At 35.8% G+C, this 23,741-nt stretch overlaps 1 pseudogene; it reads left to right on the forward strand.

Moving 5' to 3' along the window:
- The first annotated feature begins 9,330 nt into the window (after positions 1–9,330).
- LOC120217674 lies at positions 9,331–15,751 on the forward strand (annotated as a pseudogene).
- Positions 15,752–23,741: the final 7,990 nt, after the last annotated feature.

A 23,741-nucleotide genomic window follows, 5' to 3' on the forward strand; every position in this document is an offset into this window, starting at 1 on the left:
ACATTTCAGGAGTAAGCACTTATAAAACATATAGGTTTAGTACAGGTTCAAGGACAACATAAAGAGTAGTAGTTTATTCTTGAAACTTAAATTCACAACACTGTGAAGTTAGTATTTGTCTTTGGTTTTTGGTTGAAGTAATGCAATTCATTCAATTTTCAATTTGCAGAACAAGAGTAGTTTCTGAAACTTAAATTCGCAATGCGAAAATGAAAATCGCAACGATAAAATCGCAACGCGAAACTAAATTCGCGTTGCGATTTTCGTGTTGCGATTTTCATTTTCGTGTTGCGAAATTAAGTTTCAAAAACTATTCTTCTGCAAATTGAAACTTGAATGAATTGCATTTCTTCAACAAAAAGACAAAACAAAGACAAATACTAACTTCACAGGGTTAAAGACTAAACAGTTTAGCAGTATTGGCAACAACTGAATGAATTTACTAAGCAATCTAAGTGAAATGGTTAATCTATATATTGAAATTACCAGTAAATTTATCATCAATATAAGAAAAATCTAATAATAATACAAAAATTTCAAAATAAAAATAAGAGATTAAAAAAACTAACCCTCAGTTGTAGATTTTCCATTTCTGACCGTGAATGGTTGTGAGGGTTGCTATGAGAGATGGAGATAGACGGATTTCGTCGGAGATAAGGACAGATGTCGCCGTAGAGAGTGAGAGATGGAGATGGGATTGAGTTGTGATTTAGGGTTTTAGGTTATGATTTACGATAATATTGTTTACATTTGCGTTACGAAATTAATATTGCGAAAATAAACGCGCTTTGACTTCTGTGTTGCGAATTTGACTTAGGTGTTGTGAATTACAAATTTGCGTTGCGATTCACATATTCGCGTTGCGAATTTAGAAACTGGGTTGCGAAATTGGAGTTCGCGTTGCGAATTTGTTGGTTATTTTCGCAAATCCAAAAAAAGTTGGTTAAAATAGTATATTATAAGACATTTTCGGTCACCGATGTTATTTTCTATATGTCATCATAAAAAAATTAAAAAAATACATCAATAGTTAGATATAAATATATAATATTAGATGACTAAAATGAAAGTAAAATATAACATTAGATATAATTTTAAAAAATAATTTAATAATCAAAATTAAATAAAAGTGATAGTCCTAGTACTAAATATGTAAGACTAGGAACCGTCACATTAGTCCGTGCCCTGTAGTAACGATGCCACGTGGACTTAAAACCAATAACTTCCTCTTCCCCTTTAATGACATGTAATTATAACCGCAGCCTCCTTATATATTCAATATTCTATCCCTCCCTTTCCGAGCCGTCATCCATTTCCTGTATCTAACAGAATATCGACCCGGAACTTTTATCCGACGACCCATTTCCTTTAATCTAGGGGTCCATTTTTGGCTCTTTCTTTCTTGCGCTCGCCATTTATTAGTGTTACTGGAATAGGAGCTCCGGTTCAGAGATATGATTTACTATTGTTTTGGCTTTGGATCCGAGCCACGAACAGGAGGAGGATCGTAATAGGGTTCTTACTTCATTTTATGTTTGTTTATCCAAGTTTCATACTAGGAGTCTAGTATTTTTGCTCATTCACATCATTTTTCTTTAATTAGATTCTGTTGCCATCTTCATGTTTTGTTGCTGGGAAAATTGTGGGAACATGAACGGAAGTAGGTGTTGAGTGCAACCGTCACACTTTTAGTAAATGTTCACCTTGTATTACTTTTTCCATGAAATTTTATTGCATTCCACTGTTTTTCCTTCGTTACTTTTAAGTTTTTTCCCTACTGCTAATCAAGATTTCTTTAATTAATTGTTGTTATTGTTGGGAAACCGGGTAATTTCCTACACGAATGTAGTTTCAAAATTGACCTAAAAAGTCAAGATCAAAACTATCAAAATTGCACAGCGGACAAACCCGTCACTCTATTGAATATTGAAACACAATGGAAAACCCAATAAATAATAATAATGGACAAAACACACCAAATTTACGAGATTCAACGAAAATGCCGTCTACTCCTTGAGCACCACCAACGGATAATAACTTTACTATCAAACAAAATATTACAACAAATAAAATTACTAAGAATTCCCAAAAATATTACAAAATGGGATAATGAAGAAAACAAACGGGAGGGAGAACTATTTGGGATGCTTTTAAGTGAAAGTGCTTAGGCCTATTTATAGTTGAGCTTTAAGGACCAAACTTGCAAATTAACTAACAGTTTAAAGACCAAATGATCATTTTCTCATGTGCACAAGTTGTCAACTTGCCAATTTGTCAATTTGAATCAAGTTGCTAACTTGGATCAACTTGCCTATGCTTGGTGTCCATCAATGTCACTTGTCAATTTAAATTTATTCTTGTGGTAGCAAATTCAAACTTGAATTCTTAATGGTTGCAAAGTTGAACTTAAATTCATGCCAATTTTAACTACCACTTGGACTTTATCCAACTTGTAGCTTATAAATATACAAGCCACACATAACAAATATCCACCTTGGATTGATATTTCCAAGCCTACTCAAATTCTTCAACTCCCCAAATCTGATGAAGCTATCCTTACGCAATGCCTCTAATTGCGCTCACAAGCGTCGTACATCCGAAGGTGCTCAAACTTTCAGGATGTTAATCAAGTTCAAACAATGATTGAACTTGATTACTGCTACCACCTTGGTCATCATATCTGCAGGATTTTCTATTGTCACAATCTTTTGAAGTATAATTTTTCCTTCTTCAAAGATCTCATGCACAAAGTGATATCTCACGTCGATATGCTTAGTCTGTAAATGGTAGACTTGATTTTTCGCTAAGTGAATATTGCTCTGACTATCATAATAGAGACTGATGTGACTTTAAACAACTCCCAAGTCCTCCATCAACCCGTTAAGTCAAATTGCTTCTTTCACAGCCTCTGAAATTGCCATATACTCTGACTCGGTAATAGACAAAGCCACCATAGACTGTAAAGTAGACTTCCAACTTATTGGTACTTTAGCAAGAATAAACAAATACCAGTAGTTGATCGACGCTTATCCAAATCACCACCATATTTAGACTCAACATATCCAACCATAAACTGACCAAGTTCTTCATCATGTGCAAAAACTAAACTAACATCTACGGTTTGTTGGAGATACCGAAGAATCCATTTCACAGCTTGCCAATGTCTTTTTCAAGGATCATAAATGTACTTGCTCACAACTCCAACTGCATGTGAAATATCAGGATGCGTACACACCATCACATACATCAAACTCCCAACAGCATTAACATATGAAACTTTATCCATATATTATCGTTCTTTATTAGTTTTAGGAGATAACTGAGAACTAAGTTTAAAATGAGAAGCAAGTGGGATAGTTACATATTTGGCCCTTTCATTCATGCCAAAACATTGTAATACCTTTCTCAGATACTGCTTCTAACTCAAACAGAGTTTTCTTCTTTATCTATCTCTATTTATCTCCATACTGAGAATCTTTTTGGCCTCACCTAAATCTTTCATCTCAAACTCTTGATTCAATAAGCCTTTAATTTTTCTATATCATTTTGGCTTTTAAAAAAGATTAACATATCGTCAACATACAAGATAAGATAAATGAAAGATCCATCTTGTGGATTTTACAAATACATATAATGATTGTATTTGCTTCTGGTGTACTTTTGCCTTCTCATAAAGCTATCAAATCGCTTGTATCATTGCCTCAAAGATTGTTTCAATCCATATAACGATTTGTTCACTTTACAAACACATTTCTCAAAACCACCATCTTCATATCCTTCTGGATGAGTCATATAGATCTCCTCTTCCAAATCATCGTGCAAGAAAATCGTATTTACATTAAGTTGAGCTAGCTCCAAATTCAAATGTGCTACCAAGGCCAACAATATTCTAATGGAGGAATGCTTCACAATAGGGTAAAATACTTCATTGTAGTCGATTCCCTTCTTTTGAGTGTAACCTTGCCTTATAGCAAACATCTTTCTTGCTAAGAAATCCGTCTTTCTTTGCAAATACTCACTTACATCCAATTACTCTTTTACCTTTCGATAATTGTGCCAGATTCCAGGTGTTGTTCTTTCAGAGAGATTGCATTTCTTCATCCATGACAATTTTCCACTTGTCACTTCCCAAGCTTTGTATTGCTTCTTGGTAAGTGATAGGAATGTCATCATCAACAATTGAAAGAGCATACGCCACCATATCAGTAAATCGAGCAAGTCTATGAATTTCTCTCCTTGGCCTTATAACTACAAGTAGTTCTGGTGTCTCCAATGGTTCTTGGGTTTGGACCTCTTCATCTTCTAATTCTTCTATTGGAGTTGAAGAATCAGTTGCATCAACTTCTGGGATCATCGTCTGCTGAAGCTCCACCTATTTTAGAGTATGCTCCACCTACTGTGGAGTACTACTTATTTGAGTAGCTCCATTTGTTACCTTTTTTACAATGATTGATACATCAAAGGTAATATCTCTGCTACAAATTATCTGATTGGTTCTACATACCAAATGAGGAATCCCTTTACTCCATGGGTGATTCCAATAAAGAGAGCCTTCTTTGCTCTCGGATCAAGCTTTGATTCATTCATATGATAATAAGTAGTGAATCTAAACACATGTAAGGAATCATAATCTGTAGCAGATTTTCCAAACCATACCTCCAACGGTGTTTTCCTCTTATCGTCGATTTGTCTAACCTATTATTAGATATCATACATAAAAAAATTTCCAATAATGTTCGATTCATATGCTTTGCCACCCCATTCTGTTGTGGTATATTTCTAACAGTGAAGTGTCGAACAATATCATGCTCCTGACAAATGCCTAATAATGGATCTATATTCTCCTCCATTGTCCATCTTACCAGTCTGGTTCTCGGTCATATTTTTTTATTTAAGGAAAATTTAGAGCACTTCATCTTTAGACTTAATCAGATACACTCAAACTCTTCTAGAAAAGTCATTGATAGCATGTAAATGTGTGTGTCATGGTACGTAATATGTGCAAGTATACACAATCAATGCAAGTAACATAATAGTGAGTGAGTATCGTCTCCTTAGGGATTGGAGGGCTTTTAAAAGATTACTACAACTAGGAATAGGTGTCACTAACTAATCCTAAATATCTAAGTCTAATTATATAAACAAGGAAAATATGCAGTGGCAAATGGTATAAACAAATAAAAAAAGTTTGGCCGAGGCAAGAAAAATTGTAAAGTGAAGTGAGCAAAAAGGTTTTATAGTGGCAAGAAAAATATGCAAAGGTAAACAAATAAAAGTTGTCAAGGCTAAAGTTGTCAAACTCTGTAAATAGACTAATAGCCTCACACAATCAAACTTCTAACGGAGCACTTGTGTTGGATTTACTAAAGTGTTTCTATAGTATCTCTAGCATGGAATCTGACAAACTATTTCTACAACAATACTACTCAGCATAAACTATAGCGCTAACCTATCTACTCAAGCATTTATCCTTCTTAGCCGCATGAAATCCTCTCCTTATCTCTAAGGCGGATTAGAACCTCACCATCCCAGATTAGTTCCCTAGTTCACGTGGATCTAACCTAACTCTCTCGATATTATGTATCACCTCCTAGAAAAATGGCAATCTCTCAAAAGCTCTTACAAAGACTAGGAATATTTTGTCATGGCACCAGACAATCTCTCAAAAGCTCTTATAGTGTTAAGGTAAAATATTAAAACAGTGAAAAAAACAACACTTAGGAAAAACATACTTAATCATTCATTAACAGTAAAATAAAATATCATCCAAGCATTTCTAACACCAAATAAAACAATTTATGGTGTGGTTAACATCATCCCAAGAATATTCATTAAGTACAAGCCCTTAGAAAAATAAAAAAATGAAGAACAAGGGAAGAAAAACTCCTAGAACAGATCTCTACTGTGACATTAGACCACCACCAAGATTGCTCTAGCGCACCAGCTCTTTCGAGGGCCTGGCCGCTTCTCCGGTGAAGCCTGGCTATAGAGGACACCAATGATGGTCGAGTAGGACGGTGGAAAAGAGGTATCGCGACCGCCTTTCTCCAAGCCTTTCTTTTGGGTATTTTTTCTCTCATCCTCCCTCTTTTTTTGAAGATGCATAATGGGCTACTTATAGTGGGAATTTCTAGGGTTTAGTGCCCTTGGAAATTCCCTAAATACACTTTTTATCATACCCATTGTATGAATAAAACGGCAGCCAACAGTGGTCCAAAATTTTTAGCAGGAGCAAGGGTTCACGTGAGGTGCATTGGACAGCTAGCCATGTGACGTAAGCAATTTTGTCTCGTACTGCATCAGACTGACGAGATAAAACTCATCTTGTCAAGAAAAATTTTTCCTCACTGTCATCGTCTTCTGTTCCATTGGCCCTAGAAAATTAATTTGTCTCGGTAAATAAATTCTTCCTTGGTCATTTCCTGCATCATCACAATCAACAAACAACCCTTCTCCTCAGCAACATCAGTTTAGTCAAATAAACTTTGCCTCAACAAAACTTATCCACCACATGCAAATATGTACTAAATGCAACTATATACATCTAAAATGTTATGTCAATGGCTTTTAGACAATCAATAACTTAAGTAAAAAGACCTAAAATATATTATTTTTATGGAGTTATCATACCCCCAAACTTATACTGCTTGTCCTCAAGCAATGGATAATGAGCAATAGAAAAATGAAATATTATGGAAAAGTCTAAATCATGACAGTCAAGTGGTTTAAAATTTCAGCCCTCAGCAATAAGTTTGGCTTCAACATAATAGACTAACTGAGAAGTCAAGTACCTTTCCCTAGGTTAGGATCCTTTGTCAGTATATGTGTGAATATATATATTCTATGCTTAACGAATTTAGAAAACTCCTAAATAATTTCTTTTGTTTTATCAAGGTATAAAACTATTCATTAAGCACAGTTTCACTCATGTTTATTCAACATATAGTTTCAGATTTTTTTTCTTTTTTTCTTTTTTTAACACTGCTTTGAGGGGAGCCAGTCCATCACACCTACTGTCCCACACTCTAGGTGAAAGGGAGCATACATTCCACCCCTGAGCCAGTCAGGTAGAGTCATCTTGTGACTGCTTTCATTCACTCATGTGCCAAGGCTACCATTTATTTAAGGGGTTTCCAAGTAATGTCGATGCACAGAGGAGTGACCCTCTACAGTTATGTCGAAACATTTATTTGCAATTCAACAAAATTCAACATGCTAAGGAGTTCAACTTGATCTTTTCAATCATTTGATGCCACGACGCACAAAAGTTCTATCCTAAAAATTTTCTAAGAACCTTAAGTAGAGAAAACATACAATCGTGTTCAAAGAATCAAGTCCTAAGGTTGGTTATATCATCCTCAACAATCATGTACAATAATTCTGACCAAGATAATTTTTTTCATCATTGGGCATCATCAACTTATTCCAATTAACTAGCCTAATCCTAACTAATGCCATAACCAAAAAAAAATCTCTACTAAACATTATCAATGCAAATGACTAAGTATGAACAATACCTCCCCCAAACTTGAAGGATGCATTATCCTCAATGCATGAAGACTAAACTAAAGATGAAATGCAATGCAATGTACCTTGACTAACATCTAATTTGATGGTAGTGGAGTTGTTTTACGCAGATTCCTCAAGTGGAGAAGTCCAAACATGATTGGTTGTCCTCTTCAGACGATGCTGGATCAGAGGTGTTGTAATTCACCGTGGCATTTTTGTAAATAGGTAGATATCATGTGTACTGTCGCGGTGAGAAATTTCTTGCTTCTTCCCCTTAAAATTATCTTGCAGATTAATCTGGGTGCCACTCCTCAGTGTAAGCGCACTACAGTGCTCGTTTCCATGAGGCTTAGTGACATCAGTATCACTAGGGAGGCTTCCTTGCGAGCGACAATGCAATGCCATGGTAATTTGGCCCACTTGGTTCTCCAATTCTCTCAAAGATGAGCTATAATTTTGTAATAAAGTTGATTGGCTTTACAACAGAGTTCCCTCGTTCTTTATTGTTGATGAGTGTGCATACATTAAGACCTTTGTTGAAGCCATGAAATCTTTTGTCGAGGCCATAAAATCTTGTAGTGAAGCTTCGAGGGAATTAGAATTTGAGAAAGATTCTGAACCCTTATTAATATTTTGCCAGGGTATCTGTTAAAGTTGAAAATTTGTAGGTTCAGAAATATTTTGTTGTGGCCTGTTAAGATTGCATGCATGGTTTTTGTTGGTCCCTTGATTACTCTACGAAAAATTTGGATGTTGTCGCCATCTCGGATTGTAGGTATTAGAGTAGGGGTTGTTGTTGCCTTTATTAAAATTGCCTACGAAATTGATAGACTCCTGACTTTCTGGACATTCACTTTCATGATGGTTGTCGTGGCGAAAATTGCATGCTGAGATGATTACCTTGACTTCCTTCACCTCGCTGGAATGCTGTAAATTTTTCAACATATCTGTTATGGTGGAAAATTGGGCAGACATTGAATCCTTGGCGTGAAGTTCAAATGCCCTAGACACTTTCCTTCTGGTTCCAAGCCTTGTAGATAAGAATTGATAATCATTGTTGGCTGTCCTATCAAGGATATCAAAGGCTTCCTCGGGTGATTTGTCAAGCATAATACCATTCTCTGAGGCATCCAACATCATGCGAGTGGGTGCATTAACTCCAATATAGAACATCACAACTTGAGTCCATTCATGGAATCCATGGTTGGTGCATTTACGAAGCAAACTTTTGTATCGGTCGTATCACTCATACAAAGACTCTTCACCACCTTGGCAAAAATATGCTATGACATTCCTAAGATGGTTGTTCATATTGGGTGGATTATGACATAGCAAAATTTATTTGTACAAGTCTATCCATGACCTTATCGAGCCGGAAGGTAGTCCATTAAGCCATGCCCTGGCGTGATCTTTCAAAGAATATGGAAATAACTTCAATTTCAGCATATCTTCATACACACCTTGTTGTCGAAAGGAGTCACATACCTCTAAAAATGCTCAAACATGTTGCTTTGCATCCTCATGAGGAGCACCACCACACTATCCAAATAAGTCCAACATGTCGAACATAATCGGTTTGAGCTCAAAGTGGGTTGCCTGAATCTTGGGTGATACTATAGCAGGTTTTAGGTCGTCCAATGTGGGAGCTAAGTGATCTTTAATAATTTGTAGTCTTGTATCATTCTTTTTATTTTTATTTGATGCGGCATTTAATTCTTTGGATTTCTCCACTTTATTTTGAACTTCATATATAGTTCTTTGAGCTCATTGAACATATCTTCTTTGACAAAAAAAATTTGATCTCAGGTTCAAAATGAGATAATGGTTCCTTGGGACTTCTACAAGTTATGCAACCGCACAACACCTGAAAAAGGTAAATAAAAATATATCGAATAAATCAATAAAGAAAAAATAATAAAGAAACAAGATAATGCTATAACAAAATTTTTAAAAACGCAAATTGTCAATCCCCGGTAACAACGCTAAAAACTTGATCGTGTGTAAATGTGTGTGTTGTGGCACGCAAATCAGTGTTAGTATACAAAATCGATGCAAGTAATATAATAATGAGTGAGTATCATCTCCACAGGAATTGGAGGGCTTTTAAAAGATTACTACATCTAAGAATAGGTGTCACTAACTATTCCTAAGTATCTAAGTCTAATGATATAAACAAGGAAAATATACAGTGGCAAATGGTTTGAACAGATGGATAAAGTTTGGCCGATGCAATAAAAATTGTAAAGTGAAGTGAGCAAAAAAGTTTTGTCGTGGCAAGAAAAATATGAAAAGGTAAACAAATAAAAGTTGTCAAGGCGAAAGTTGTCAAAAAACTCTGTAAACAGACTGGCAACCTCACACAATCAGACTTCTAACAGATCACTAGGGTTGGATTTACTAAAGCGAGAAATTATTCTATGACTAGGATGATCTAGTATGCTATGCTTATGTTGCCCGACATGATTTATTAAAGTGTTCCTAGAGTATCTCTAGCACGGAACTTGACAAACTATTCCTACGACAATACTACTCGTAAATTATAGTGCTAGCCTATCTACTCAAGCATTTATTCTTCTTAGCCGCATGAAATCCTCTCCTTATCTCTAAGGCAGATTAAAACCTCACGATCCTGGATTAGTTCTCTAGTTTACGTAGATCTAATCTAACTCTCTCGATATTAGGTATCAACTCCTAGAAAAATGGTAATCTCTCAAAAGCTCTTACAAATACTAGGAATGTTTTGCCGTGACACTAGGCAATCTCTCAAAAGTTCTTACAGTATCAAGGCAAAAGTTTAAAATAATTAACAAAACAACACTTAGCAAAAACATACTTAATCATTCATTAACAGTAAAATAAAATAGCATACAAGTATTTCCAGCACCAAATAAAGCAGTTTATGGTGTGGTTAACATCATCCCAAGAATATTCATCAAGTACAAACCATTAGAAAAATAAAAAATGAAGAACAAGGGAAGAAAAACTCCCAGAACAAAGCTCTGTCGTTACATCAGATCACCACCAAGACTGCTCTAGCGCACCAGCCTCTCTCAAGGGCATGGTCGCTGCTCCTGTGAAGCCTGGCTATGGAGAACAACAAGGACGGTCGAGTGGGACGGTGGAAAATAGGTGTCACGACCGCCTTTCTCCAAGCCTTTATTTTGAGTATTTATTTTTTTCTCTCATTCTCCTTTTTTTTTGAAGATGTGTAATGAGCTATTTATAGTGGGAATTTCTAGGGTTTAGTTCCCTTAGAAGTTCCCTAAATACCCTTTCTCACATACCCATTGTATGAATAAAATGGTAGCTGACAGTGGTCCAAAATTCTTAGCAAGAGCATGGATTCACGTGAGGTACATTGGACATCTGGCCATTTGACGTCAACAATTTTGTATCGTACTGTGTCAGACTAGCGAGATAAAACTCGCATTGGCAAGAAAATTTGTTCCTCACTGTCATCATCTTATGTTCCACTGGCCCTAGCAAATTAATTTGTCTCGAAAAATAAATTATTCCTCAGTCATTTCTTGCATCATCACAATCAACAAACAACCCTTCTCCTCAGCAGCATCAGTTTAATCAAATAAACTTTGCCTCGACAAAACTTATCTACCACATGCAAATATGTCCTAAATGCAACTATATACAACTAAAATGCTATGTCAATGGCTTTTAGACAATCAATAGCTTAATTAAAAAGACCTAAATATAGTCTTTTTACGGAGTTATCAATCATCTACAAAAGTTACAAAATAATGTTTTCCTCTCAAAGAAATGTCTTGGAAGGACCCCACACATATAAATGAATATAATCCAAAATATCTTTCTTATTATGGATTTTAGTGTCAAACTTCACTCTCTTCTGCTTTCCCAGAACACAATGCTCGTATAAGTTCAATTTTCAAGCCTTTGCACCTTTCAACAACCCTTACTTTGCCAGGATTTGCAAGGATTTCTCTTAGCATGTCCGAACCGCATATTCCATAATTGGGTTGTGTCCAACTTGTCGCCACCAGAAGCTAGTGCAATTGCTCCAATAATTGTATCATGATGCCCTTTATCATCACAAGTGCGCTAGATATGACTTTTAAAACTCAATCTTTCATAGCGATAACTGAGCCTTTGGATTACAAGGCTCCCAATGAGATGAGATTTTTCTTCAAACTTGGCACATACCGGATATCAGTGAGAACTCTAGTTGATCCATCTTGATTTTTCAATTGAATTGAACATATCCCAATAGTTTTACAGGCATTGTCGTTGCCCATATAAACAACTCCTACATTTAATTCTACTAAATCGAAAAACCACTACCAATTAGATGACATATGATAGGTGCAATGTGAATCTACAATCCACTCATCTAAATGGAATGTTGATGATGAAGCAACCAATGATATGTCAGATTCATTGGCGTCATGCTCTGTAACACATGCATCTGGAGCAACTTTTCTTTTCTTCTTCAGCTTCAGATAATCTTTCTTCCAATGGCCTTTCTCATGACAAAATACATATTTATCTTTTTTCAGTATGGACATCGACTTTGATCTCTCTCTCCTTTTTGGCTTTTACTTGATCCTTACCATGAAGTAACGTCTCTCAAGGTGTTCAAGTTCATTTGGAAGATATGACAACAACATTAAAGCCAAATCTTCATCTTTGAAGGTTTCATTCATGCCCAAAAAATCTGTCACTAGTTCATTGACGGCAATGATGTGTTCATTCATACTACCTGGTTGATAATCAACTATAAACAATATTTTCTTCACACAGAGATGATTCTAAGAGTTTTTCTTTGTGAATTTTTCCTCCAATGCTTTCCATAACTTACTTACAGAAGCCTCGTTCTTGTAGCCATACTTCTACTCCCTAGAAAGACAAGATCGAATTGTGTTGTACGTCAAACGATTAATTGTTCCCCATTCTTTCTCCTCCATATCAACATGTTTTTCTTCCTCAATGGTGATGTGCAATATTCAACAACAAGAACTTTATATTTTTAGCGACGAGACCACCAATATAACATCAACCTAGCTCTGATACCAATCATTGGAGAAACTAAGTTTTTTCCACACGAACGTAGTTTCAAAATTGACCTAAAACGTCAAGATCAAAAATACCAAAATTGCACATTAGACAAACCCGTCAAACTATTGAATATTGAAACACATTGGAAAAAACCCAATAAAGAACAATAATGGAGAGAATACACCAAATTTATAATGTTCAAAGAAAATATTGTATACTCCTCAGGCATCACCAATGGATGATAACTTTATTATCGAATAAAATATTACAACAAATGAAATTCCTAAGAATTCCCAAAAAAATACAAAAATGGGAGAATAAAGAAAACATATCGGGGAGAAAACTATTTGGGATGCTTTCAAGTGAAAGTGCTTGGGCTTATTTATAGTTAAGCTTCAAGGACCAAACTTGCAAATTAACTAATAGTTTAGGGACCAAATGATAATTTTCCTATTAGACAAATTATCAACTTGCCAACTTGGATCAACTTGCTAATGCTTGGTTTCCATCAATTTTCACTTGGCAACTTGAATTTATTCTTATGGTAACAAATTCAAACTTTAATTCTTTGATGGTTGTAAAGTTGAAATTAAATTCATGCCAATTTTGACTACCACTTGGACTTTATCCAACTTGTAGCTTGTAAATATACAAGCCACACATAACAAATCTCCACTTTGGCTTGATATTTCCAAGCCTACTCAAATTCTTCAACTCCCCAAATCTGATGAAACTATCCTTACATAGTGCCTCTAATTGCTCTCACAATTGCCATACATCCGAAGGTGCTCAAACTTTGTGATATTAAAAGAATCATTTCAAGTTACTGCTGGATTTTGTGGTTTTTGTCAGTGTTGGTACTTTGTATGACCCTTTCTTAGTAAGATGAAAATAAGTTACGAATTTTTAAATTTTGTGGCCTTAGTAAGATGAAAATAACTTACAAAGTTTCAAATTTGTTTTTGATTTTTTGCTTGTAGCTATGTCAGCACTTAAAGGAGTTTCATCTTGCCTTTTATTATTCCACAATTCGGGTTTCTTCTTTGCATGTAATAAGCTGACCTTAATATTGGCTTATGGTGCTATGTAGCTTTATATCTGTATTTTATCAAAGAACTTAGCTTGAGATGTGGGGATTCACCAAGGAGTTGTTATCTTTTATTTTTCTTACTGATGGGTTATTTTCCTCAATAATGTTAAAGCATATGGTGCTGGTGGAAAGGGCACATAGGAGAAACTATTTGGTACTGACTGTGAATCACATATCGATAGCAATGATCCTAACTATGACAGTGGAGAGTTATTTGTTCCTTTAGTCTCTTATGTTAAACACCATTTTTATAGAGTTAATGTCACTTGTACCTGCCACGATACTCAATTGTTAATAAGTTTAGATGATGCTTAATTTCTTTATTCTTGTTTTTGCCGGGAACTATATGAACTTGTTGGGTCAACTATTTCTGACCCCCTATATAAGTACAAGAAAGCTATTGTCTTTATAATAGAATAATATTTTAGCACTGGTGATGTGGAATTGGCAGCATTCAACCTCAAAAATCTTGGCTCAAGTGAATTTCATCCTTATTTTATTAAGAGACTTGTCTCCATGGACATGGATAGGCATGATAAAGAGAATAAAATGGCCTCGATTTTGCTTTCTGCACTATCTGTCGATGTCATCACCTAGATTAGGGTTGGTTTTGTTATACTTCTCGAGGCTGCTGATAACCTTGTTATGGACATAATGGGTGCGGTCAATATCATTACTCTGTTTGTAGCTCTTATTGTGGTTGATGAGATACTACCTCCAGCTTTCCTCTCGAGGGCAAAGAAGATACTTCATAAATCTTCCAAGAAGTATCTAGTTTTACTAACTGCGGAGAAGAGCTATCTCTCAGCACTCCACCATGTTGAACTTTTGGAGAGGAGGTGGGGTGGTAGCATTAATGTCACAGTTGAAGAATGAAGAAAAAAATTACTGATCCTTTAAGGGAGTATGTTCATAGTGGTGACACACTTGAATCCTGTAGGTGTATAAGGGAATTAGGTGTTTTATTCTTTCATCATGAAGTTGTTAAGAGGGCTTTGGTTATTTCCGTGGAAATTCAAGCAACCAAACCACTTACGCTGAAACTCTTGAAGGAAGTGACTGAGGAAGAGGAAGGGTTGATAAGTTCGAGTCAAATGGTGAAAGGGTTTGCTCAGTTTGCAGAGGGTCTTGATGATCTTGACCATGACATTTCGTCTACAAAAACTTTGTTCCAATCAATTGTCCCCAAGGCTATTTCTGAAGGATGGTTTGATGCGTCATTCACAAAGTCCTCGTGCGAAGATGGAGAAGCTCAAAATGAAGACAAAAAAAATGAGCCAGTACAAGGAGGAGGTTGTAACTATAATTCATGAGTATTTTTTGTCTGATTATATTCCATAACTTATCCAGAGTCTTGAAGATCTAGGGTTGCCTGAATTTAATCCTATTTTCTTAAATAAGCTTATCAATCTTACCCTGGACAATAAGAACAAGGAGAAAGAAATAACATCTGTTTTGCTCTATGGTCTTCACATTGAGATATTTTCAACTGAAGATGTAGTGAATGGCTTTGCCATGCTTCTAGAGTCTGCGGAAGACACTGCCTTTGATATTTTGGATGCTTGGACTGAACTCGCTCTCTTCTTGGCTAGAGTTGTTATTGATGATGTGTTGGTCCCGTTGAATCTTGATGAGATCGCCAGCAAGTTGACACTAAATTACAGTGGAAGTGAGACTGTTTGTATGGCTCGATCTCTTATAACCACATACCATGCTAGTGAGAGTATCCTCAGGTTCTTGGGAGGTAGAAGTGGGTGGGCCGTGGAGGATGCAAAGGATAAGATAACGAAGCTCCTCGACGAGTACGAAAGAGGAAGTGTCGTAGGTGGAGCTTGCCAGTGTATACGTGACCTCAGGATTCCATTATTTAACCACGAAGTGGTCAAGAAATGATTGGTGATGTCCATGGAGAAGAAGAACAATAGAATGCTGGATCTTCTACATGTTTGTTACGACGAAGGGCTAATCACCGTTAATCAAATGAGCAAAGGGTTCCCTCGGGTTGAAGAGGGGCTGGATGACCTAGCTCTTGATATCCCAAATGCAAAAGATAAATTTAGTTTTTATATGGGTTATGCCCAGAAGAAAGGCTGGCTTCTACCATCCTTTGGATTTGGTCATTAGTAGTGGAAGCTCCTCCGCCCACCATCGCGGAGTTGGTGAATACATACTTCTAGTACATTAGAATTCCTTCTGGTCCATCCTTCCTTTCTTTCTGTCGTGGTGTTCATCTGTTGAGCATATTCTGGAAGATGCCAACTCAGCATAGTTGGTTATCCAGCTCAGCATAGTTAGCTGTTAGGCTTAACAACCTTGGCTGCTAATTCTGTTGTTGTATGATGTATAAAAAAATGTAGTAATCTGTGAATAATAATTGAATATACGCTTCTTGATTTCCTTCTTCACTTTGCTTTCTCAACATGGTATCTTTCGCCATTGATCTTGGAGGCTTCTTCCCTCCGTTGCTTCTCTGATAATTGCTGAAAAATTCATCTCCCTCTTCCTCCACTGGTATTTCGTCCATGGCTGCTGAGGATGTTGTGCACAACATTGATCTTGGAGAGTCATCGAGACACAATCGCTTCTTCACCAACAAGAAAATTAACATTGTGCTCGATGAAATGAACTACCTATTGTGGAAACAACATTTCTCTTAACAGTAAGGAGCCATCGCTTAGAACGGTTGCTCACTGGGGAACTCAAACCTCTACCGGTGCAGATCCAGTCTGGAGATGGCACGCTTAAAGTCAATGAAGATTACGAGGTCTTTGTGGAACAGGACAGTGCCTTAGCCTCGTGGTTGTTATCTATAATCAGTGATCACATACTGACTCAATTTGTTGGTGCAGAAACAGATGCGGATGTATGGTCAACGGTTCTCAAATTTTTTGCCAACCGATCCACAACAATAGTAATGAGTCTCCACTGCAAGTTAAGATCAATTAAGAAAGGTGATGAGAGTATGATATCGTATCTCACACATATCAAAGAGGTTTGTGATGCACTAGCTGCGTGTGGCAGTGCGATTTCAGATTTGGAACAAGTAGCCACTATATTGAATGGCTTACCGTTTGACTATCAGTCATTTATGGCGGTTATAACGACGAGGAAAAAAGCTTTCTCTTTTTATGGAGTGAAATATGTGCTAGTTGATGCCGACGCACAGCTTAAGAGTTTTCAGCTTCAAACTCAGGTATCCATGAGTGCAAATGTTGCTTGTATGCAGAACAACAGTCAAGGTCATGATCGTTCCAACCAGTACAATAGACCTTAAAGTTCGGGTGGCAGGTCAGGTGCACGATCAAGAGCTCGTGGTCGAGGATGTACTAGGCTTCAATGCCAGTTATGTGGCAAGACTGGTCACTCAGTGGACAGATGTTGGCATCACTTTGATCAGAATTTTTCAGCACACAAACATGAGTCTACTGTTGTAGATGTTAACTCGTGTGAGGTGGCTAATGGCTGCTCTTCATGCAATAATAATTTGCACCCTCAAGTTCATATGATCTCTCCAACCTCATATAGGTGGGTTGTAGACTCGGGAGCCACGCATCATGTCACCCCCGGGGCTTCTAAAGTGATCGATGGCTCGAACTACACTGGTCCAGGTAAGTTGGTCGTGGATAATGGTCAAGCATTAAACATTAGTAAAACTGGAGCTGTTGTTCTCAATACTAAGAGTCGAGCTTTGTTCCTTCATAACTTACTTCATGTTCCATCAGTTACTAAAAACTTGCTTTCTGTCTCAAAGTTTGCTAGAGACAATGGTGTCTACTTTGAGTACCATGTAAGGAAGTGTCTAGTTAAAGATGAAGAAATAGATGATGTTCTATTGCAAGGACAAGAGAGTGGTGGATTGTATCAGTTTGATGCCACAGTGGATGATCACTATAGTGGTGTAAACGATTTAGAAGCAAATGTAGTTAATAAAGTTTCAAGTGATATGAAAATTTTGTATGCCTTGTGGTATATGAGACTTGGGCATCCAGCTCATGCCTCACTTGTAAAAGCTTGTAAAAACATTGGCATTATTTTTCCTACTATTGCAAATACAATAAATGGTGGTATATGTGTTGCATGTAAAATGGGAAAAAGCCATAAGATTCCCTTCAATGAATCATCTACGGTTTATACAAATAAATTTCAGCTTGTATTCTCAGATCTATGGGGGCCCTCGCATATTGTTTCAAACAACTTTTACTATTATGTTTCGTTTGTTGATGTGCATACGAGATATTGCTGGGTATATTTGTTGAAACCCAAGGATCAAGCCTTACAAGCTTTGATAATCGTCGTTTTGCTATCAAAATAATTCCTGGCTTCTTAATAAATAAAAATGAAAATGTAGTATAGAGAAGCAGGGTCGATCCACAGGGACTGTGGTGTTTCTGATTTAATAAAACTCTTTCTTGATTTTAGAAAAAGATAGAATACTAGATGAAGTTGAAAAGATATATTAAAATAAAATAAAATAAAATAAAAATAATATAATAATAAATATTAATACTAATAAATATAAAAGGGAGATTTTTTTAAAAGTTGTTTTTAAAATAAAAGATAAGAATTAAATAAAAGAAAATAATTAAATAAACAAATTAAAGAGATTAAGATAAAGAAAAACTTATTGTGAAAGCAGCCTCACACTTCAGCTTCGCCTCAAATTCCTCGGATCATCGAAACAAATTTTTACTTCAAGATTCACGTAAGCTTACAAGAACAATTCTTCGTTGCCAACTCGGATTGTGTCGTTTCAACAACAACTGATTCCGATCTCAGTTTCCTCTTAGCAAACAATTTTGCTAAGTGTGTTCTCAGGAAGTTGAATATGCTTCAATAAGCAAATCCTTCTTCGAACATTAACCATAACAATATCCGGACCAATGTCGAAATAGTTTTGATTTGAAAAGTAAGCTTCAAAAAACAGAGAGAAAATCCGAAGCGATTTAAGTACCTTACAATTATCACGTTTGGAATTGAGCCTTCGCTTTAGTCTTCGGCTTGAAAGAAAATTAGCTAAGCATAACCAAAGTCATACTTAGCATAATAGAAAAGTATGCGAAAAATATAGAGAAAGCTAGAGAGAAAGAGAAGATTGTATTCTCAAATGAGAGAGATATGTTTCTAGGCTCACCCTTAGAGGGTATTTATAGCCTTCAAAATCCTAAAAACAAGCGAAAACATCTTAAATCCTAATTAAAACACTTAAAACTATTTAAACTAAAATACCTAAAAAATAATATAATATTCTAAATCCTAATTAAAATACTTAAAACTATTTAAAATAAAATACCTAAAAAATAATATAATATTCTAAATCCTAATTAAAATACTAAAATCTATTTAAACTAAAATACAAAGATAAAGATAAAATATAAAAATAATATCCTAAAACTTAATTAAAATACTAAAAACCTATTTAAACTAAAATACAAAGAAAAAATATAATGTTTAAAATATTATCCTAAATTTGAGTTTAATCCAAATCCGAATTCCAGCCAGCTTTGATTCTGAAAATAAAAATTATGCAGAATTGTGTCCTTTTTGGGCAATTTCCATAATCTTACGTCCTGTACAAAAAATGAATTAAAATGAACAAATAAACCACAAAAATCAATGATTAAAGAGTAATTTAAAAGAAAATATTAACTAAATTAAGCACTTATCAAGCTTACCAGTCATTTCATGAAATGGTCAAAACACAATTTAATGTTATGGTTAAAAAAGTGCAAACGGACTGGGGAGGTGAGTATCTTCCTATATCTTCATTGTTAACAAAGCTGGGTGCACACCATCGGTTGTCTAGCCCACATACTTCAGAGCAGAACAAAGTAGTCTAGAGGAAACACTGCCACATCGTCAAATTAGCCATTGTCTTAATGAGTCAAGCATCCTTGCCATTCAGATTTTGGTCATATGCAGTAAGCACTGCAGTTCATCTAATCAATCGCATTCCCACACGAGTTTTGCAAGGGAAGTCACTGCTTGAGATGTTATATAACAAATTACCAGATTATGGTTTTTTAAAAGTGTTCGGGTGTAGGTGTTTTCCTTATCTTCGTGCTTATCAAAGCCATAAACTTAGTTATAGGTCACAACCGTGCACCTTTCTTGGGTATAGTTCATAGCATAAAGGATATCAGTGCATGGCGTCTTATGGGAGGATTTACATCTCGGGGCATGTTATTTTTTATGAACAATTATTTCCTTTTGCATGTAAACAAGATGTTAAAAATAGTGGTCAAAACTCTATAAAATTGGCCATACAGCTGCTTGTGGTTAATGGAGCAGGAAGGGTTTGCATGAGAATGGGTGTGCCACACGAAAATCAAGAGCAACCACCCATCGTGCATGTGTAACCTAACACATTGTCCCAAGATATAGGACAATAAATATCTAGTGCTAGTCCTACTATGAACCCAACTAGGGAAACTGTGGAGCACTCGAATGCAGTTGAACAAGAAATTACAAATCAGCTACCTAACGGCACTAGTGTGACTCAAAGTGAGTCACATGATATGATGCAGAATACGAGTGATGAAGTGCAGTCAACAACTGCTCCTGTTGCTGGACACCCTATGATGACCAGGAGTAAATATGGGATATTCAGACCAAAAGTCTATTTCATGGCTCATATAGAGGCTGAAAATGAACTGAGCTTGACATATGAGGCATTGCAGTCTCCTCAGTGGAAGACAACAGTTAATGAGGAGTATAAAGCATTGGAAAGAAACAACATATGGTCTCTTGTTAACTTGCCTAAAGGGCGGTCAATAGTGGGATGCAAATGGATCTTTCAAGTGAAGAGAAATACAGATGGCTCGGTACAGAGGTACAAGGCCAGACTTGTGGCCAAGGGATTCACACAAGTTCCTGGACAAGATTTTTAGGAAACTTTCAGCCCGGTGGTTAAAGCCTCTACCATTAATGTCATGTTAGCACTTGCAGTCCAGAATAAATGGGAGCTGAGGCAAGTTGATGTGAACAATGCCTTTTTGAATGGCGAGCTTCATGAGGATGTGTTTATAAAGCAACCTCAAGGCTTTGAGAAGAAATCACCAGATGGTTCTCAGTTGGTCTGCAAGCTACAAAAAGCTTTGTATGGTCTTCGTCAAGCCTCGCGTAACTGGTTTGCTAAGTTGAGGAATTATGTGGTTAGCATCGATTTCAAGATCTCACATGCTGACAACTCACTTTTTATTAAGCAAGAAGAAGGGCGAGTGATGTATATTATGGTTTATGTCGATGATATAATCATCACTGGCTGCTCAAAGGATTAGGTTGAGAATGTAGTTGTTTTACTAAGCAAGAAAATTTTATTGAAAGATCTTGGTCAGTTGAACTTCTTTCTTGGCATTGAAGTTAAGCATACAGGTGATTCTATTTTCCTCAGTCAAAAGAAACACATCATGGAGCTGTTGAACAAGACGCGAATGGACACAACTGCTTCAACACCTACACCTATGATTTCTTCACCTAAGCTTTTTAAAGAGTCGGGTGATGAGTTGAACGATGCAAAAGAGTATCGAAGCCTGGTGGGATCACTCTTGTATGCATGTCGTACAAGGCAGATATTGAATTTAGTGTGAACAAGTTGGCTCATTTCATGCATGCACCCCGGGAACAACACTTTGTTGCAGCAAAACAGGTTCTACGTTACCTTCGAGGGACTCTAGACTATGGTCTGGTGTTTTCTCTAAATGATGAGCTGATTCAACTCACAGCATTTGCAGATGCTGATTGGGGAGGCAGTATAGATGACCGACGTTCAATATCCAGGTGTTGTGTGCATCTAGGAGTAAATTTAGTCATGTAGAGTTCAAGAAAATAGAAAATTGTTTCGAGGTCCACCACTGAAGCCTAGTATCGAAGCTTAGCAGATATTACATCGGATGTAACTTGGTTGGATGCGTTGCTATCAGATATGGGAGTTCGAGTGCAAGCATCAGCTGTTATTTGGTATGATAACTCAAGCGCAATTGCAATGAGTGAAAATCCTGTGTATCATTCAAAAACTAAGCATGTTGAGCTTGATGTCCATTTAATTAGGGAAAAGGTTGCAGCTATGAAGTTGAAAGTCAATTATGTGCCCATTGAACATCATGTGGTTGATGGGCTAACTAAGGCTTTGGCAAAAGATCGTTTTGTTGAGTTTCGACAAAGGCTGGGAGTACTGTCATTTGAAAGGTTGATTCAGCAGGAAGAATAATGGACTCTTGCTTTGAAGAGTTGAAGCATCAGGGAGGATGTTGAAGAGTTGAAGCAGCAGGGAGGATGTTGAGCATATTCTGGAAGACGCAAACTCAACATAGTTGGTTATCCAGCTCAGCATAGTTAGTTGTTAGGCTTAACAACCTTGGCTGCTAATTTTGTTGTTGTATGTTGTATACAAACAGTGTAGTAATCTATGAATAATAACGAAATATACGCTTCTTGATTTCCTTCTTCACTTTGCTTTCTCAACATCATCTAGTGGAGAGATTATCATGATCCCAGTTGGCCATACTATAAAGTTGGATATCAAAATAGGGTAGCTTGTTCATTAGGGAGATATTATATTATCATATGATATGCTGCTGACTATTACTTGCAATATATGTTGGTAGTATGAAGATGACTTTCTACACTTGCTCAATCCAAATTATTTTTTGTTTGTCTTTCGATAATCGTGACCCATACGTGATTGACATCATACCAATTAATTACATAATTAAACTAATAAAATATAGACTAAACTATGTATTCAAACATCAACTATTCACGTGGTTTCATTTGGACAATTAATTGTTTTAAAAAAATCATAATTAATATTATCTTTGATTTCATTTCAGTCATATGGTATTAAAGATATTGATGTATAATTGATGTCATGTCATCATTAGAAATAAAATAAAAATATATAAAATATCATTTAAGTAATTTTATTAGTTTTTTAACAACAAATAATCGAAATAAAATTAAAATATATTAAATATATTTTTAAAAAATTTAAATATAATTTTGAAAATATAGTGAATTACTAAAATAGAGTTGTACAAATAATTATTAAGTTAATTATATAATTTATTTTCAAATATATCAATGATCAACTTGTATCAAAACTTATAATGATCCCGTAATCCAAATTATAATAAGGGTTTGAAGGATTTTTTTCCTTTTTTGTGTTTGGAGGGTTTACTCAAAAATCTAATTGGTTACGAGAAGGTTAATAATATACATTAAAAATTAATCTTATTGAATCGTTATTAAAGAATGTTGAAGTATTAGTGTATCAATTTTAGTTGATTTTTTGTCTATTTAGATTTAGATAAGTTCAATAAAAAAATTATAGTAAAATAAAAACGTTTTGATCTAATTTTGTCTTAAATAGTAAAATGTAATCGACAATAGATAGATAGCTTGTTGAAGATGATAAAAAAATATCAATATCCAAAATTAACACTTTTAAAATTTAATAATAGAATTGATACATTTTTTATTAACCTAAGGTGACTATAAAGTATTATATATTTTAAATACTTTCAAACATTTAACAATGAACGCTCAATCACTCTACTGCAATTGTTGATGCTCAAACCCATGACCTTTAGGAAAAACAAGGATTTCTTTAACTACTGAAGTAAGTTGATTTGTGAATAATAGAATTGATACATAAATTAAAACACTTATATAGGGTTGATATTTTTACATCAATACAACGTCTCTATGTCCTTTTCATCACAATATTGAAAATCATATTATTTATCATTTAAAAATCTAGTAAAATATAATTTTTTTATATCATCAGTATTGTGCTCTGTGATTTTCGGAAACCCTAAAGTTCTCACCCCGTTTGTATTGCATATGACGGATCCTCCCCATCCTCCGCCGAATCTGATGGAGGATCGTCGGGATTCCCACCATGGTCCTGAACGACTTTCGGCCTTGATGGAGGTTGACGATCCTCTCCCACCGGTGAACATGGGTTTGGTGGTTTCTGCTATCCCTGGAGATAGAATGAATCTTGCAGTAACCTTGGGATTTCATTCTGTGATTCCCTCTGGCACCCTCACGGAGGATACAACTGTTGATACTGGATGGACTTTGACCATGAGCAAATCCTATGTGGCTATGGTAT

Source organism: Hibiscus syriacus, unplaced genomic scaffold (genome assembly GCF_006381635.1).
Source record: "Hibiscus syriacus cultivar Baekdansim isolate YM2019G1 unplaced genomic scaffold, ASM638163v2 tig00000003_pilon, whole genome shotgun sequence".
Lineage (NCBI taxonomy): Eukaryota > Viridiplantae > Streptophyta > Magnoliopsida > Malvales > Malvaceae > Hibiscus > Hibiscus syriacus.